General features: G+C 46.2%; 1 protein-coding gene across 9 annotated transcripts in view; it reads left to right on the forward strand.

The window, feature by feature from the left end:
- WASF1 (WASP family member 1) overlaps nucleotides 1-17185 on the forward strand; it is a 234296-nt gene that overhangs the window by 128836 nt on the left and 88275 nt on the right. For 2 of the 9 annotated variants that reach the window (XM_050951383.1, XM_050951385.1), the window contains exons 2-3: nucleotides 13553-13603; nucleotides 14767-14863. The exons of 5 other annotated variants lie outside the window; for them this stretch is intronic. The gene's annotated coding sequence lies outside the window, so the exon portion shown is untranslated. Of the gene's footprint in view, nucleotides 1-13552; nucleotides 13604-13877; nucleotides 13931-14766; nucleotides 14864-17185 lie in introns of those variants that run through there. 2 more of the 9 variants (XM_050951386.1, XM_050951389.1) reach the window with 2 other exon arrangements.

Here is a 17185-nt window from a genome sequence, read left to right on the forward strand (position 1 = left end):
ATCGCCATATTTGGGGTCGGGAAGGAATTTTCCTCCAGGGCGGATTGGCAGGTGCCCTGGAGGTTTTTCGCCTTCCCCTGCAGCGTGGGGCACGGGTCGCTTGCTGGTGGTGTCTCTGCAGCTTGAGGTCTTCAAACCATTTTTGAGGATTTCAATAACTCGGTCCTGGGATAGGGGTTGTACAAAATTGGATGGGTGGGGTTCTGTGGCCTGCCTTGTGCAGGAGGTCAGACTAGATGATCAGATTGGTCCCTTCTGACCTATGAGTCTATGAGACTGACTTAACTCCAGAACCCTCAGCTGTGGTGCTGGCTGCCTGAGTGAGAGTACTCTTAGTTGTAAGCACAATGAGCTTGATCCAGTGCCCACTGAAGTCACTTGAAAAAGCTTCCATGGAAATTGAACTAGGGCACTTAACGCTTGTTAATTTTTTGCAGGATTGGACCTTTAGTTGTCAGGGCCTGTAACTCTGCCCCATTTAGGCAAATGTTTACTCAGTAGCACAAACCCATTATATTTTAAAGTGCTTTTGTTTTCAGCACACCTCTTGTAGCAACCTTCCCTCTCTCTTTTTTATCCAGAGGAATTTCAGAGAAGTGTACAGTTGAAAATTTGCCTAAGATCCCATGGAGACAAGCTTTCTCATAAAATTTTAAGCACTCCATGATTTTGTCTCCATTTGAAATACTATCAGAATGGTGATTTTTGTGGTATTTTGGTAGCTTCTGGTTGAAATCAGTAAGTACAAGAATGTAAAAACGTTGGGCATGATTCTGACATTCCTGTTGAACAGCCATTTTAGGCTTTGCTTATTTGAGACTGCTCAAATAAGTAAGAGCTACTCACTGGTTGTGACAGAATCAGGCTCTTACAAAAATTCATTAGTTAAGATTTTGAACCTAAAGAAAAGTACAGGTTTACTTCAAGAAATATGTGAGGTTGATTATTTTATCTGCAACATTTTGCTCATCCCTAATATGGATATTTCTCAAATGTATTTTTAGACACTGAGACTAAATGATGGTTAGAAGTAATTTTAGTATTTAAACCCAAGAAAAATTAGGAGAATTATATCTTGTAGATACTTAAGTTTGTATAATGCACATCTCTTAATAATTTCGTATCTGGAAGATGAACTATTTTTACAATGTGTTTTTACTTAGACCTGGTAAACTGAAGGCTCCAGAGGTTTGTAAAAAGCTGGAAATTATGTACCATTAATCTTAAGAGGTAAAAAAAGCTTTTACCTGAAAAACACTGCAACCTACATAAATTAACAGAGAATGGCATCTCTTTGTTAGAGATCAAAAAAGAACATTTTATTTATCTTTATCAGACTGTGGTAATAGAGATGCAAATATTGTTGCCACATTGCTCATTTTAATTGGTTTATGGTGTAAATAGTTTCTTCAGCTTCTTGTAAAGAAATATCCATTCTAATGAACCTGAGTAACATAAAACCACAGTGTAAATCACCCGCTAAAAAGTATGGGCATAGTCCCACAAACTCACTCCTGTAAGGAGTCCTATTAACTTCAAGGTGACTACTCACAGGAACAAAGATTTGTGTTTGTGTGGCCCTAAGAGCCTGATTCTGGAGGGTTATACACAAATTAGAAACATAGGCAAAAAATAGCAAAATGAGATATGACTTGCAAAACTGCAAAATAATATGACTGGGAGGGGGAAAAAAATCTGGAAGGGACAGGAGAAACCTTTGTTCAGCCATGATTCAGCTAAGTATTTAAGTACATGTCTAATATTAAGCATAAGTAGTCCCCTTCAAGCCAATGGGACTACTCTCATGCTTAAAGTTAGGCATATGTTTAAAAACCTTGCTGAATCAACACCTAAGTGCTGCAGTGCACCTACAATACGGAGTCAACAGCAAGTTAGACATAAGTTTGGAATCTGTAATAGATTTAGGGCTTCAAATGCACAGGCATCATGTCACAAAGCAAGGAACTAATAGTCTCTCCGAATTCCCCTGATATAGCAGTTCATCCCTATTCAGAAAAGCACTTCAGTACACATGTAGATGCTTTGCAGAATTGGTCCCTATATGCTCCAGGTACAATTGCACCTGGAGTCTGGACTTAATTTCTGGCTACCATCTGACTAAAAAAATATTGATCAGTTAGGGGGAGTTCAGAGAAGAGCAACAAAAATGATCAGAAATGGTAGAAGTGATTTATGAGGAAAACATTACAAGAAACTAAATCTCTAACTTGGTTAGGTGGCTGATAGCAGTTGGGGGGGGGGATTACAACAAGCCTAGAAATATGTGAAGGTAGTAAACAATAAGAAAGAAGAAGAATTGTGTGTGAAATATGGAAGTACAGAGGAACGAAGCCAAGAAAGAGCAGAAACCAAGAGAGAGAGAGAGTTTAGGCTGAATAACAGGAACACTTTCCTATTACCGAGATGTACTAGGCTTGTAATAAACTTCCTAGGGAAGTGCTGGAAGCTCTATCACTTAGGACATTGAAAAATAGACTGGACAAAACACTAGAAAATAAACTGTCAAGAATAATCCTATACTTCCAGGGAAATGGATTGGATAACCTTCAGGTCTATTCCCTCTCTAACTTCTATGAGATATTCAGTCTTTACTCAGGCCATGGCTACACTTACAGTTTTGCAGCGCTGGTAGTTACAGCTGTGTTTGTACAGCTGTGTAGGGCCAGCACTGCAGTGTGGCCACACTGACAGCTACCAGCGCTGCAATGTGGCCACATTTGCAGCACTTGCAGCGCTGTTGGGAGTGGTGCATTGTGGGCAGCTATCCCACAGAGCACCTCGTCCCATTTTGGCGCTGTGGCTTGTGGGAAGGGGAAGGAAGTGTGTGGGTCTTTCCGCTTCCTGTTCCAACGCCCCGTGGTGCTTTGCTACACATTCCGAGCAGTTTGGCGGCATTGTGAGTCTGCAGCGCGATTTCTGAGATTTCTGTTACAAATGGAGCCTGAGCTGCTGAGGACCTTGTTGATGAATGTTGCCAGCACATCACGCATGGCAGTGGAGCTATTCCTTCAGCTGCAAAGTGACAGTGAGGAGTCAGACGATGATATTGAAACGCCTGACGCTCAAGACACTCAATTGCTTGTGGCAGTAACAAACGTGCTTAGCACTGTGGAACGGCGCCTTTGGGCTCGGGAAACCAGCACTCGGTGGGATCACATCGTCCTGCAAGCCTGGGATGACGAGCAGTGGCTGCAGAACTTTAGGATGAGAAAAGCCACTTTCATGGGACTGTGTGCTGAGCTCGCCCCTACCCTGCGGCGCAGGGACACGAGATTGAGAGCTGCCCTGCCAGTGGAGAAGCGAGTGGCTATTGCAGTCTGGAAGCTGGCAACTCCAGACAGCTACCAATCGGTGGCGAACCAGTTTGGAGTGGGAAAGTCCACCGTTGGAATGGTGCTGATGCAAGTTTGCACAGCCATTAATCGCACCCTGCTAAGAAGAACTGTGACTCTGGGGAACGTGCAGGACATTGTGGATGGCTTTGCACAAATGGGTTTCCCTAACTGTGGAGGGGCAATAGATGGGATGCATATTCCTATTCTGTCCCCACCCCACCTGGCATCAGAGTACGTTAATCGCAAGGGGTATTTCTCCGTGGTTCTGCAAGCGCTTGTGGATCACCGTGGGCGTTTCACTGACATTTACTCAGGATGGCCTGGAAAGGTGCATGATGCACGCATCTTTCTGAACAGTGCCCTGTTCAGGAAGCTGAGGGCCGGGACTTTTTTCCCAGACCGCAAGATCACAGTAGGGGACGTTGAAATGCCCACTGTGATCCTTGGAGACCCCGCTTACCCCTTAATGCCTTGGCTCATGAAACCGTATACAGGGAAGCTTGACAGGAGCAAGGACCGGTTCAACTACAGGCTGAGCCAGTGCAGAATGACTGTGGAGTGTGCTTTTGGCCGTTTGAAAGGCTGCTGGAGGTGTCTTTATGGGAAGCTAGATTTGGGGGAAAGCAGCATCTCCGCTATTATATCCGCGTGCTGTACCCTCCATAATATTTGTGAAGGGAAGGGTGAAAGATTCAGTGAGGAATGGACCTCCGAGGTTCGACGCCTAGAGGATGAATTTGCACAGCCAGAGAGCAGGGCTACTAGAGAGGCCCAGGAAAGGGCTTCAAGGATTAGGGATGCCTTAAGGGAGCAATTTGATGCTGAGAGCCAACAGTAATGTTTGGTGCCTTTGCTGTGCTCCTTTCTACCTTGGGGTACAATATTTACCACTTCCTGCAATAATAAAACGTATTGTAAAAGCCATAAAATCCTTTATTCAAAGTACAGTACATAAAAGGCCAGGGGGGTTAGGGTGGTGGACTGTACATTCAGAGGTTTGAATATGTCCTGTTTGGATTACTGTTCAATGTCTGCTGCACTTCAGGATTACTATGCTGCAGAGTAATGGGGGTGGAGTGCACAGGGTAAGAATTGTAGTTATCAGGGCTGGTAGGTGATCGTACAGGTGTTGGGGGCAGCTGGGGGTAATAAGAAACTGGCTGCTGGAGAAAGGTGTTTTGTGCAAATACTGGGGAACAAGAAAGAGAGCTTTGGGAGGGGTGTGGGTTACCACGGTACAGATCTGCCTGCATGGTTACGAGAGACTCGAAAGAGTCAGTTTGGCAAGCAGGAGGCTTATCATGTGCTTTGAGGTTTTTTTGGTAGCCAATTCCTTTCTCCTGCTTTCTGTTTGCCTCCACTCATACATTTTCTCTCTCCATTCCTGCGTCTTCCTACTTTCTCTATTGTAGTGATTCATAACTGCTTTAATCAACTCCTCTTTTGATTTTCGTGGATTTTTTCTCAAGTTCTGCAAACGACGTGAGGCCGGTGATCCGGCTGCATTAGTCAAGGTCACTAAAAAAAACATAGATAGAAACATGTAATACACAGAGGCTACATTGTTTATTATCACACAGTGAAGGAGTTTGTAGACTTTTTGTAGCATCATTCCCACATGCCTAACATAACACAGAGAGGCCAGGGAAGCGAAGGCATGGCGAGCAATGGGGTAAGTGTTTCTGCCCCAACTTTACCTGGGAGGGGGAATTGACTGATGGGTCACTGGGGTTAATCTGCACTGAGTACAGGAGGTAGCTGGTGGCCTGCACAGGGGACAGTAGGGAACATGAAGGTGGCGAGCTGCTGGCGGGGGGGGCGGTCCGCGGAACTGCCGGCCTGCTGGAAAGGGGGGTGGGGAGACAGGAGCGCACCGCGGGGCTGGCTGCCTGCTGGGAAGAAGGGGGGGGAGGAGACTGGAACGCACCGTGGGGCTGGTTGCCTGCTGGAAAGGGGCGGGGGAGGAGACCGGAACGCACCGCGGGGCTGGCTGCCTGCTGGAAAGGGTGGGGGGAGAAGACCGGAGCGCACCGCGGGGCTGGCTGCCTGCTGGAAAGGGTGGAGGGAGAAGACCGGAGCGCACCGCGGGGCTGGCTGCCTGCTGGAAAGGGTGGAGGGAGAAGACCGGAGCGCACCGCGGGGCTGGCTGCCTGCTGGAAAGGGTGGAGGGAGAAGACCGGAGCGCACCGCGGGGCTGGCTGCCTGCTGGAAAGGGTGGAGGGAGAAGACCGGAGCGCACCGCGGGGCTGGCTGCCTGCTGGAAATGGGGGGGGGGAGACCGGAACGCACCGTGGTGCTGGCTACCTGCTGGAAGAGGGTGGGGAGACCGGAGCGCACTGCGGGACTGGCTGCCTGCTGGAAGGGGGTGGGGAGAGCGGAACGCACCACGGTGCTGGGGGGGGACCGCGAACCTGGCGCCCTGCACTCAAGTATCCCTAAATTCTCAACAGGGTTTCCTACTGCCAAATATATCACTGCTGCGTGTTACCTGGGAAGAGAGGGAGGGTCTTCTACAGCAATGTGGATTCCGCCCTGGCCCCTATGCAGCTTGCCTGTGTGCAGCCATGGTCCCCCCACCCCTCGCTGCACAGTGGATCGGACGAGTTAGCCTGACCGGGACAAGGACCACGGTGGCTCTCCCTATAAACTTGCGAAAGCACATTGCCCACGCTCTGGCTGCAACTTTTCAAGAGATTACTGAGGCCGATTACAGAGACGTGATAGAGCAAATCAATGGGCTATTCCACGTTTAGGCACGCATGCAGGCAGCCATAACCCAAACCCTCCTCTCCCAAAACATAAAAATCTGCTTACCCCGAGCACGCTCCGCAGCTTCTTCCTCACCAGCAACTTCCAGCTGCTGCGACTGGCTAGCCTCCTCCTGGCTTGAGAAGAGCTCCTGGCTGCATGCCTCCTGGGACTCCGGGGTGTCTCCCTCCATGCCAGTAGCCTCACTGTCGGCTTCCTCTACACCCTCCCCCACTTCTCCCTGATCTGAACTCTCCATCGTGCTCCTAGAATTGGCAGTGGGGTCACACCCAAGTATGGCATCCAGCTCCTTGTAAAAACGGCAGGTTGTGGGAGCAGCTCCTGAGCGGCGATTTCCCTCACAGGCTTTGCAATAGGCACTGTGCAGCTCCTTAATTTTTACCCTGCACTGCAACGCATCCCGTTCATGGCCCCTTCTCAGCAAGGACTGTGATATCTGCCCATAGATATCATAATTTCTCTGGCTGGAGCGCAGCTGTGCTTGCACAGCTTCCTCACCCCAAACACTGATGAGGTCCTGCAGCTCAGAACTGTTCCATGCTGGGGCTCGTCTGGGGCGTGGAGGCATGGTCACTGATTGATTGATTGATTGATTGCACTCCACACCTGGCTGAGCAAACAGGAAGGGGATTTTTAAAATTCCCGGGGCATTTAAAGGTGGGGTCAGCTGAGCCCAGGGCAGTGGAGTGTGCATGATTACCAGAGAGGCTTCTAAGGTATGCTGGGATACCTCCTTATACCCCAGAGGTCAATAAAAGCGCTGGTGGGCGTCCACACTTGCTGATCAGCACTGGATCACCAGCGCTGGAATCCCTACACCCGAGGCTCGACCGGGTGTACAGCCAGCGCTGCAACCAGGGAGTTGCAGCGCTGGCCGTGCTTTGCAAGTGTGGCCACATCCTAAGTTGCAGCGCTGTAACCCCCTCACCAGCGCTGCAACTCTCTAGTGTAGCCATGGCCTCAGTCAAATTCCTCATTGACTTCACCGTGGTGTTTTGCCTTAGCAAGGACTGAAGGATCAGTGATCAATCCCTATTTTTAAATAATATAAATCACCTGTTTCTTTCTCGAGTGGTTGCTCATGTCCATTCCATTGTAGGTGTGTGTGTTCATCACATGCACCGGTGCCTGAAGTTTTTCCCTCAGTGGTGTTCATAGGAGACCGGCTCTGGCGCCCTCTGGAGTGGCACGTGTATCCATCGGTATAAGGGGTGCTGCTGGCTCCCCGCTCCCTCAGTTCCTTCTTACTGCCAGTGACGGTGTTGGAACGTCTCCTTGCTTCAGCAAGCTTTCCTGTCTCTATTGTGTCTAGTAGTGAATTTGTTTAAAGTTGTATAGTTAGTAGTTTCTTTAGTGTTAAGTTAGAAATAGTTAGTTAGACCCATACAGGACTCAGCCTAGGGATGAGGCATGCCTTGTGACTGTTGCAAAAAATCCATGCCAGTCAGTGATCCCCACACAAGCTGCCTGAAGTGTTTAAGGGAAACCCACGTGAGTGAAAAGTGTTGCATTTGCAAGAGCTTCAGGCCGTGGACCAGACAGGAGCGGGGCATTCATCTCCAAGCGCTCCTTATGGAGTCAGCCCTAGCACCGACCTTGGAGCTGACGAGATCGGACTCTGCTCCAAGCACTGCGGCCTCAATGCAGAGCGTGCCACCAGCACTGACCTCTGACTGGCACCTGTTCCCATCCCCAGTTCCACCTAAAAAGCAAAGAGAGTCTGGGAGGGGGTGTTCTCCTACATCCTGTAAAGGGAAGGAGAGAGCCAGAGGAGACCAAAGACCCGTGTGGGGCAGCTCTTCCCCTCTGGATGGTGGCCAGGCTCTGACTCCAACTGAGCTGTTGAGCCCACTTTAAGACCCGCTCACCACCCCGAGAAGTGGCAGAGGCACTCGGCACCTGGTGGTGCCGTCCACACCAGAGGCCTTTCAGGCTGCTAAGGGCATACTGTCCCTTCTGGTACCGCCCACGCCAGCTGCTGAGGTGCCCCATTTGAGGGGTAAACCTACCTTGAATGCCTTTTAGCAGCCTCCATCAGTGCAGCACTACTCCTCGCCGCATGGGGTGCCCGATCAGTGCTCATCTGAACAGCACCACCAGCCCTTGGGCGTGGGTCGGCTTACTTGCCAGAGTTCCCGGCATTGGTCCCTGGACTCTAGGCAGTGTTCCTCAGGCTCTAGGTGTCGAGTTGCCCAAGCCGCTCTCCCAGCTCATGGCACCATTCCAGAAGGTCGAGACGCCAGTCCCCAGAGCCCCGTCACTGGTATCCCGATTGCTGGTACAGTTCTCCATGGGCACATTGACAGTCTCTCTCACGTTGGTCTGCTCGCTCCCGTTCCCGCTCCTAATTTATGGAGTGGCACAGCACTGTAAGCGTGAGGCATTGATCGCTGGGGTACTGTTACTGATCTGCCAAATGCCACCGTCTGTCACTGGGGTTGCGGCACTGAGAGCCATCATCCCGGTATAGGTCTTCAGTGGAGGTCTGCGGCCCAAGCCGATGGGATTGGCATAGAGAGGCGGCCTTGGTACCGTCCTGGTCCCTCAGACAAGTCTCTCTCTCCTCAGGATTGGACAGCGAGGAGGAGACCCTGCCAGCAGGCCAAGGTCGCCCACCAGGGGCATCGTCATTCCCCCCTGTCCACCAGTGGCAGCATGGGCCTAGGGCCAGTGTCCATCCCTCTGACAACTATGGAACCCCTGGAGATTCCCCACCCATCTCAGGGGCATCTGAAAGATGGTCAGTGACAGTCTCCCATCCACCCCCTGACTTGGACACGGAGTCAGAGCAGGCTCCCCAGGGCCAGCCAACCTTGGCTGAGGCTTCCCTAGCAGAAGTGGCAGTGTTGGCAGACCCACCTGTACCTGCCTCCTCCTCATCTTCGCCCGATGAGGCGATAGCGGGGCCCTCTCACTCGGTTCCCCAGGATAATGCAAGGGCCCACCAAGAGCTTTTAAAGAGGTTTGCCTCAAACCCAAGGCTGGAAGCTGAGGAACTGGTGGGAACCCTTAGAGACTCTGTTCGATGTGCTAAGTGCAGCAGCCCTCTCCCAAGTGGCATTGCCAATGCACAAGGGAATGGTGAAAATTACTAAGGCTCTGTGGCAGACACTCATCTCCTTGCCCCCATCTCCAAGCAGGCAGAAAGAAAATACTATGTCCCTGCTAAGGGGTATGAGTATCTTTATACCCACCCTGCCCCAAGCTCACAGGTTGTGTTGGCAATAGACAGGGCTAACTGGAATCAACGCCTAAGAACAAGGAGGCAAAGAGCCTCAATCATTTTGGTAGAAAAATTTATTCTACGTCCAGTCTCCAGATCAGAGTGGCCAACCATCAGGCCTCGCTTGGCCATTATATTTTAATATTTGGCAGTCGATGGTCAAGTTTATGGATTCACTGCCAGAGGAGCCCGGGAACGAAGTCCTGGCTATCCTCACTGCCCACCAAGCGGCCTCAGATGCGTCAGACTCTGCTTTGGCTATTTCTGTGAGGTGGGCATCCTGGTTGCAGTCATCAGGCCTATTGATGGAGGTTCAACAATCCATCCAGGACCTCCCATTCAATGACCTGGCACTGTTTTCAGAACAAACAATAAATTACGTGGCCTGAAAGACTCTAGGGCTACCTTATGCTCCCTGGGCCTTTACACACCAGGGCCAGCAAATAAGGAGTTTAAGCTGCAACAGCCCCACAGGTTTGGGACCCAACCTCAGTCAGAGTGCTTCCGCAAGATGTGCAAGGGCTATAAGCACCAGCAAGGCCAGCAGCCATCACCCTCAACTCTCTCGAGCTCCACCCATAACCAACTGGGTAACAAGCAGGCATTTTGAGGGTGCTCTTGAGGGCGATCTTCCAGCTGATGTCCTGGATCCTGCTCCTCTGCTGTTTTCCAACTGTTTGTCCCCCTTCCTCTCTGCCTGGGTCCCTATAACATTGGACCAGTGGGTCCTCAGCACAGTAGCAGGGAGTATACCTTCCAGTTTATTTCTATCCCCCCTTCACACCCTCTCTCCCAAGGCCTCTTCGGGACCCTTCTCATGATCATCTGCTCGCTTAGGAGGTGCATGACCTTCGGTGGGTGTGAGCTGTGGAGGAAGTCTCTCTGCACTTGAGGGGGAAAGGGTTTTACTTTTGCTATTTTTGATCCCAAAAGCCAAGAGGGGGGTGTCTACGTCCCATCCTCAACCTGCAGAGCCTCAACAAGTAAGAAGCAGAAGTTCCGCATGGTCTCCTTAGCCTCCATTATTCCTTCCCTGGATCTGGGAGACTGGTTATGCCACCCTCAGTCTGAAAGACGCTTATTTGCATATATCAATATTTCATAGACACAGACAGTTCCTACGTTTCGTAGTTGGGACTGCCTACTACCAATTTGCTCTACTCCCTTTTGGCCTAGCAACAATGCCAGGGGTGTTTACGAAATGCATGTTGGTGGGGTGGCGGCCTACCTCAGATGTTGTGATATCCAGATTTACCTGTACCTCGACGACTGGCTCATCAAGGGCTCCTCCAGGGTTCAGGTCCAGCGCAGTGTTGAGATGTTACAAGCCACTTGTCAAGCTCTGGGCCTGTTGATAAACGAACAAAAATCAATGTTGATCCCGGTCCAATGGATAGAGTTTATCGGAGTGGTGCTCGACTCTATCCAAGCCAGAGCATTCCTGCCAGAGGCTAGGTTCAGGGCAATGTCAGATCTGATTGCCAGCATCACTGCCCATCTGCTAACCATGGCCTGGGTCTATCTCAGGCTATTGGGGCACATGGCAGCGCATGCACGTACGTTTTCCGACATACGAGACTCAGGCTGCATCCTCTCCAGATGTGGCTGGCGTCGGTCTACTCTCCGGCCAGACATCACCTAGACAAGCTTATCACGATCCCACCACAGGTGCTTATCTCTCTGCAGTGGTGGTCTGACCCCATCCTGGTGTTGGAAGGTGTGCCATTCGTGAGCCCGCAACCCACGGTCTCTCTGATTTCGGATGCATCCAACCTCTGTTGGGAGTGCATCTTGGTACACTGTGAACTCAAAAGTTATGGTTTCAAAAGGAGTTCGCGTTGCATATAAACATCAGGGAGCTCCGGGCCATCCGTGTGGCTTCTGGTGTCTTCCTTCCCCAACTCTCCGGCCAGATGGTGCAGCTGTTGGCAGACAACATGGCCTCCATGTTCTATGTCAACAGGCAGGGGGGAGCTCGATTGTCGGCTCTGTGCCAGGAGGCCCTCCATCTGTGGGACGTTTGCATCCAGTATGCAATCCACCTGAAAGCCTTGCACCTCTCCAGCGTCTGGAACACGCTAGCCAATTGCCTCAGTGGGTTGTTCTTCTCTCACCGTGAGTGGTCTCTTCACTTGAAGGTTGTCAGAATGCTTTTCCAGAAGTGGGAAGCTCCCTGAGTGGACTTGATCGGCACCAGACAGAACGGAAACTGTCATCCGTTTTGTTCTCTTCAAGGCCTCGGCCGAGGCTCACTATCCAATGCCTTTCTCCTGTCTTGGTCAGGGGACCTGATGTATGCCTTCCCACCAATTCTGCTCATCAGCAAAGTCTCTCAGAAATCAAGAAGGATAAGGCACGGATCATTATGATCGCCCAAGCATGGCCTCATCAGCATTGGTTCGGCATGCTCATGGACCTGGCTGTTGCAGCCCTATAGCCACTTCTGAGCTGCCCAGACCTACTCTTGCAACATCATGGTCGACTCCTGCATCTGAATCTTGCCTCTCTCCACCTCACAACTTGGATGCTACATGGCTGAATCCAGAGGAACACGCCTGCTCTAGGTACAGCAGGATCTCTTGGAGAGCAGAAAGCCCTCCACCAGAGCAACTTACCTGGCAAAATGGAAGTGTTTCTCCTGCTGGGCGTCAGAGCGGAATTTCTCCCCTAACCAGTCGTCTCTGCAGTCCATCCTGGATTACCTGCTTTCACTTAAAGTACCAACTTCTCACCTTCTCTTCGGTACAAACATTCACGATGCATTAAGCCATCATCCAGCAAGCCAGAGATGATGCTGGATTTGGCAGAGCTGTGTTGCAATCGACACGTCCATGAACTCCTACCTGCCTCCGATGGTACTGCTTGGGAGTCACCTACAATGAAATGGATGTGAGCAAGCATACGAAGAAGAAAAGATGCTAACCTTTCGTAACTGCTGTTCTTTGAGATGTGTTGCTCATGTCCATTCCATGACCTGTCATCCTGCCCCTCTGTCGGAGTTCTGGCAACCAAACTGAGAAAGAGGGAAGCCGGGGGCACCCCTTATACTGGCGCATACGCGTGCCACTCCAGAGGGTGCCAGAGCTAGTCCCCTATGGATACCACTGAGGGAAAAACTTCTGACACCAGTGCATGTGGCTAGCACACACACCTACAATGGAATGGACATGAGCAACGCATCTCGAAGAACAGTTACGAAAAGTAAGTCTTTTCAAAGCTTTTAATAATATCTTTGCTTGAAAGTAAACAACCTTTTCTGTCAATGTAGATAACTTTTTTTTTCAACAGAACACTGTTCAAACAGGCACTTTAAATAACGCTAAAATGTGAGTCACCATTATAGAGAAAAAAAGGTTTCAGTAGACAAGGCAGCATGTTATTTATGGATATTGGCGGGCTTGTGCAACAAGCCTGCCTTCTGAGGAATTTTGTTGTTTGCAAGGGAAGAAATCCATATAGAATCAGGAGCTCAGCTAGTGATAATGAGCTGATCATTACTGCCCATCTGACTCAATATGTGACATATCTTAACTCTTCTTTAAAGCTGAAAAAAAGTTAGCAGTAATCATCAAATTAAAATCCTGTAAATATTTAGAAAATTCAAAGTGTCTATTTTGGGACCTTAATATAAAACTTACTTTGGAAAGCTAAAAGGCTGCTATTTAGAATTATGATTTATTTTAATATTGCAAAGAATGATTGATCCCCTTTTTCAAATGTCTGGTTAAGCTATGACTTTTGTGTTTTGCATAAGAAACTTAAAACTATCCAGCCGCAAAAAGCTTTAATAAAGTAATTTTATGACACTGTTTACTGTTTAGTCAAATGTGTCTGAAGCTATGGTTGTAATAATTAAAACAATTGTATGTCACTTGTGGATTAATATATAGCAACTGCCTAATTAGCTCCCATGTTGTGTCAGGTTTCCTAGTCACAGACCTTTGTACGCTGGACTTCAGTTCTGTTGTAGGTGTCTGACATTATTTATTATTTCATTAGCATCCAATTTCCTTCTTGGATTCAACAGTAAGGTCAGTGCAATGAGCTACATAGACTGTGTGTCTTATTCCCCCCCTCCCTCCTCTTCTCTCCACCTCAAGCATAGCTACTCATTTCCCTCATTTCTGTTATGTCATAATTTAATATTTAGCAATTATGGCTTGGAAACAAAGGAATAATTATTTCTTAATCATTCTGCCTTTAGGGGGTTCCCTTCACGTTTCTGAGGAAAAAAGGAAGTCTTTGGTCACTGGGGGTGAGTTCTTCTGTGTTTTCTTTGTAAAGATAGCTCTGTTGTTAAGGCAAGACACTGTGTGTTGAATTCTAATTCCTTTGTGCAAGAGCCAGCCCATTTCAAAGCAATCCAATGACTGGAGGTGTTCAGTATGATTAATAGTGCTACAGTTCTGTGATTGACTAGGTAGACTGTGCTTTCTGTGTGTGTAGAATTCTAAAAGTTGATACACCGTTGAGTAACAGTGAAGTTTAATTCTGTAGCAGAGGTGGGAACTGAATATCTTCTCTAAGCCAACCAGGTTTTGTCTGGGGTTACATTACATTTCTTAGCTGCTGTGAAGTTCAGGTACTTTTTCTTTAAATATTTATTGTTACTGCAGCACGCTGCCCATTTTAGGGCAGGCTTATGTCTCTGTGATAAATTTTTTAGAATCAAGTTGTAAAATTGGTGTGTGCATTTGAAAGATAGCTATGTTCAAGTGGTAGATGAATATCTATGTTATTTAACTGTTGTGTGTTTTAATTCATAGAATTTAATTCTTTGATAAGGTTATCATGTAATTTCATCAATGATAATATATTGTGATCAATTTGATTAAAACCTCAGAAGTTATGCTTTATTTCTGGCTTTAGAGATGTTGAATTGAAATTAACACTGGATTAGTTATCTATCTCTGTCAAGATTACAAAGAGCTTTTGTTGTGATCCATCATAGGGCTTTTGTGTGATATACTGTATGCAGAAGCTGTTAACAGAATAGATTAATGCTGTGAGGAAAAAATATCATCAGATGAACACTAGGTCTTAAAAAGCTATTTTAAATGGCATAGTAAGTTATATATCGTTAGTACATTTTTAACCTTTTGGGGGTGGAGAAGAACTTGTAATTAAAAATTAATTTATTAATTCTTGGCTGTGCTTAAATTAGAACCCAGGGTACTTCCAAAATATTTTGAAATCAGATTTTTTGAATGAGCTCTCCAGAAGAAAAATAATGAGCCCTGGATAATCTGAAGTAGTGTTACCAGAAAACTCTGCAACTGTCTTTTGAGGTCTGTTTATATATGTTATGTGTAGTAATTTTAGATGATATATCTAATACATATACCATAGTTATATAGATATATAATACAGATAAAATTGTGCATGTATTCTCTTTTTAAAATTATGCTACATATTCAGAAGCTTCAGTAGAAGAATGACTACAAGAAGCCATCAGATTCTTCTCGGTTAAGACCATAACAATAAAACTGGGCATATATGTGCAATATGTCTCTAGGTATGTGACTTATATATTTGTGTTAATGTATGCATGGCATATTATGAATTTAATTATTCTTTCATTCTTGCCACAGTAATATATAATTAAATCTTGTGCCCATTTTTGGAAGCCATCCCTTTTGTTTGTAGTAAACTATTAGGGGGAAGGTCTTTTATGTGTTTCTACTATAGTTTAGTGTGATATCTTTGGTATCTGAAAAAAATGTTGTTTTACCATTTTCTGCCTTTAATATTTTTGTTTGGCCATGAAGCTTTATAATGATATTAGCTAATCGAGTCTCTAACCTTTTCATCATCTTGTACACTTAATATATCTTGGGCCAGCAAAGAAATTCCTTCAGCAAATATGAAATGGAGAGAAGTTCATATTAAAAATATCCAGAAGCATTATTATAACAAAATATGAAATATCAGTTAAATAGTGCAATGTAACATTTGCTATTCTTTAATTCTATTTTGAATATCTTGTTATTTGAATGTATTTTAGTTACTTTGGTTTAAATCAAGAATTCTGTTTGTTGTAACTTCGGTGTGTTTTACCTTTAGGGAAATATTTTTACATACTATTTTACTGAAAAATAGATAAATCCATATTTTTAATTTCAAAATTTGCTTAAAATATTTAATTGAAAGGAAATGAATTTTAAAAATTGAAGTGTTACTTTCTATTTACGTCTGGTATTTAACACAACATGTAACTTAGCTTATTGGAAAAAAAAAGGGGTGGTCATGTGTGATGCGGGAGATAGGGGAGCTATCAAAGGGCCAGATATGCCACAGGCTTAGGCCTGGTCTACACTGGAGGAGGAGGGATCGATCTAAGTTGTGCAACTTCAGCTACATGAATAACATAGCTGAAGTCAACGTACTTAGATCTACTTATCACGGGGTCTTCACTACGGTGAGTCAACCGCTGCTGCTCCCCCGTCAACTCTGAATGTTACTGGATGTTACTTCAGCCTCGTTCCGAGCTGGAGTACACGAGTCGACGGGAGAGTGCTCGGGGATCAATTTATTGCCTCTAAACTAGATGCGATAAATAGATCCCCATTGGATCGATTGCTGCCCACTGAGCCGGCTGGTAGTGAAGACATACCCTTAGTGCCTTACTGTCTTAAGTAGTTCTGCTACTGACAGTAATAAGCGCTTCAGCCTGTGACAGGTCTTTGTAGGAACAGGCTCATAAAATAGTTTATTTTCTTAGACAAAAACAAATTACAGCTAATAACAAGATAGACACCAAGTAAATCTATACATCTTTGTTAATTAAATATGGGTAAGTTTGTTGGGAGCTGATAGTTGGTTATTTTTGTTTCTGCATTAAAAAAAGTATTAATTTTTAAAGTCACAAATAACAGTTTTACATTGTAGATAACATAAAAGAAGGTGCAGACCAGAACTTGAATACGATGATATGATTAAAAATAATTATTGCATAACAAATTGAAATTCATTTGCTGCTGGTTTAAGATACAGAAATCCAGAAATGAAAAGAGAAAAACCTCTTAAATTATGGATTTTTAAAAAATCTTAACCTTATTTAGACTTGCAAGTCAGAAAATAATCTAAGAAAACAGCAACAAATAACATTCCCACTTAACAAAAGTGTGGATGCTGGCGAAGTGTGGATGCTGTTTATCTCACCTGAAGCATTTGCAGGTGTTGTTAACAAAAAATTGGAAGGCTTTTTGCTGAATGCTCCATCCTTATAGCAAGGATAAGAAGGACATTCAGCACATATCTCAGCATTTACTGTTTACAGAGGGCCAGTGCAAAGTCTTTCATCTTGCAGAATTCTTCACACTGTAGAAGCCCATCCTACTCGTAGTCCTGAAATGGGGTGTATAGGTGAAGTCGATGCAAAGTTGACCTTCCACATGTCCTTCCCACTGGAAGTTTGTGCTCAATATGAGTTCCTAATAGGTCTGCACAGAAGGGAAAAGTTTAACTTATACTTAAGGAGTAGCCCTCTCTTCCTGTCTGTGTAAGCATAAATCCAGTGGTTTGGAAATCCCCAAGTCCCCATAGGCAGCATGGTGGGAAGCAGTTTCTATTCAAACTTACACACTTGCATGCAGAGGAATTTAAAGTGTAAATCTCCTAGTAACACTAGTTGAAGTAATATGCAGTTATAGGACATGAGCCCAGTACTGGTTTGTTAGATACATAATTTTAACTTTTAAATGTAGTTAACACACTACTAAATTACACACACCCAATTTGAGTAGACTAGTATAATGCAGGTTTCTCCAAAGTGTAAATATTATAAAACTTCAGTGATAGCTTGATACTAAGCACCATAATTAGGCATTTACATGTT

Source organism: Gopherus flavomarginatus, chromosome 4 (assembly GCF_025201925.1).
Source record: "Gopherus flavomarginatus isolate rGopFla2 chromosome 4, rGopFla2.mat.asm, whole genome shotgun sequence".
Taxonomy (NCBI): Eukaryota; Metazoa; Chordata; order Testudines; family Testudinidae; genus Gopherus; species Gopherus flavomarginatus.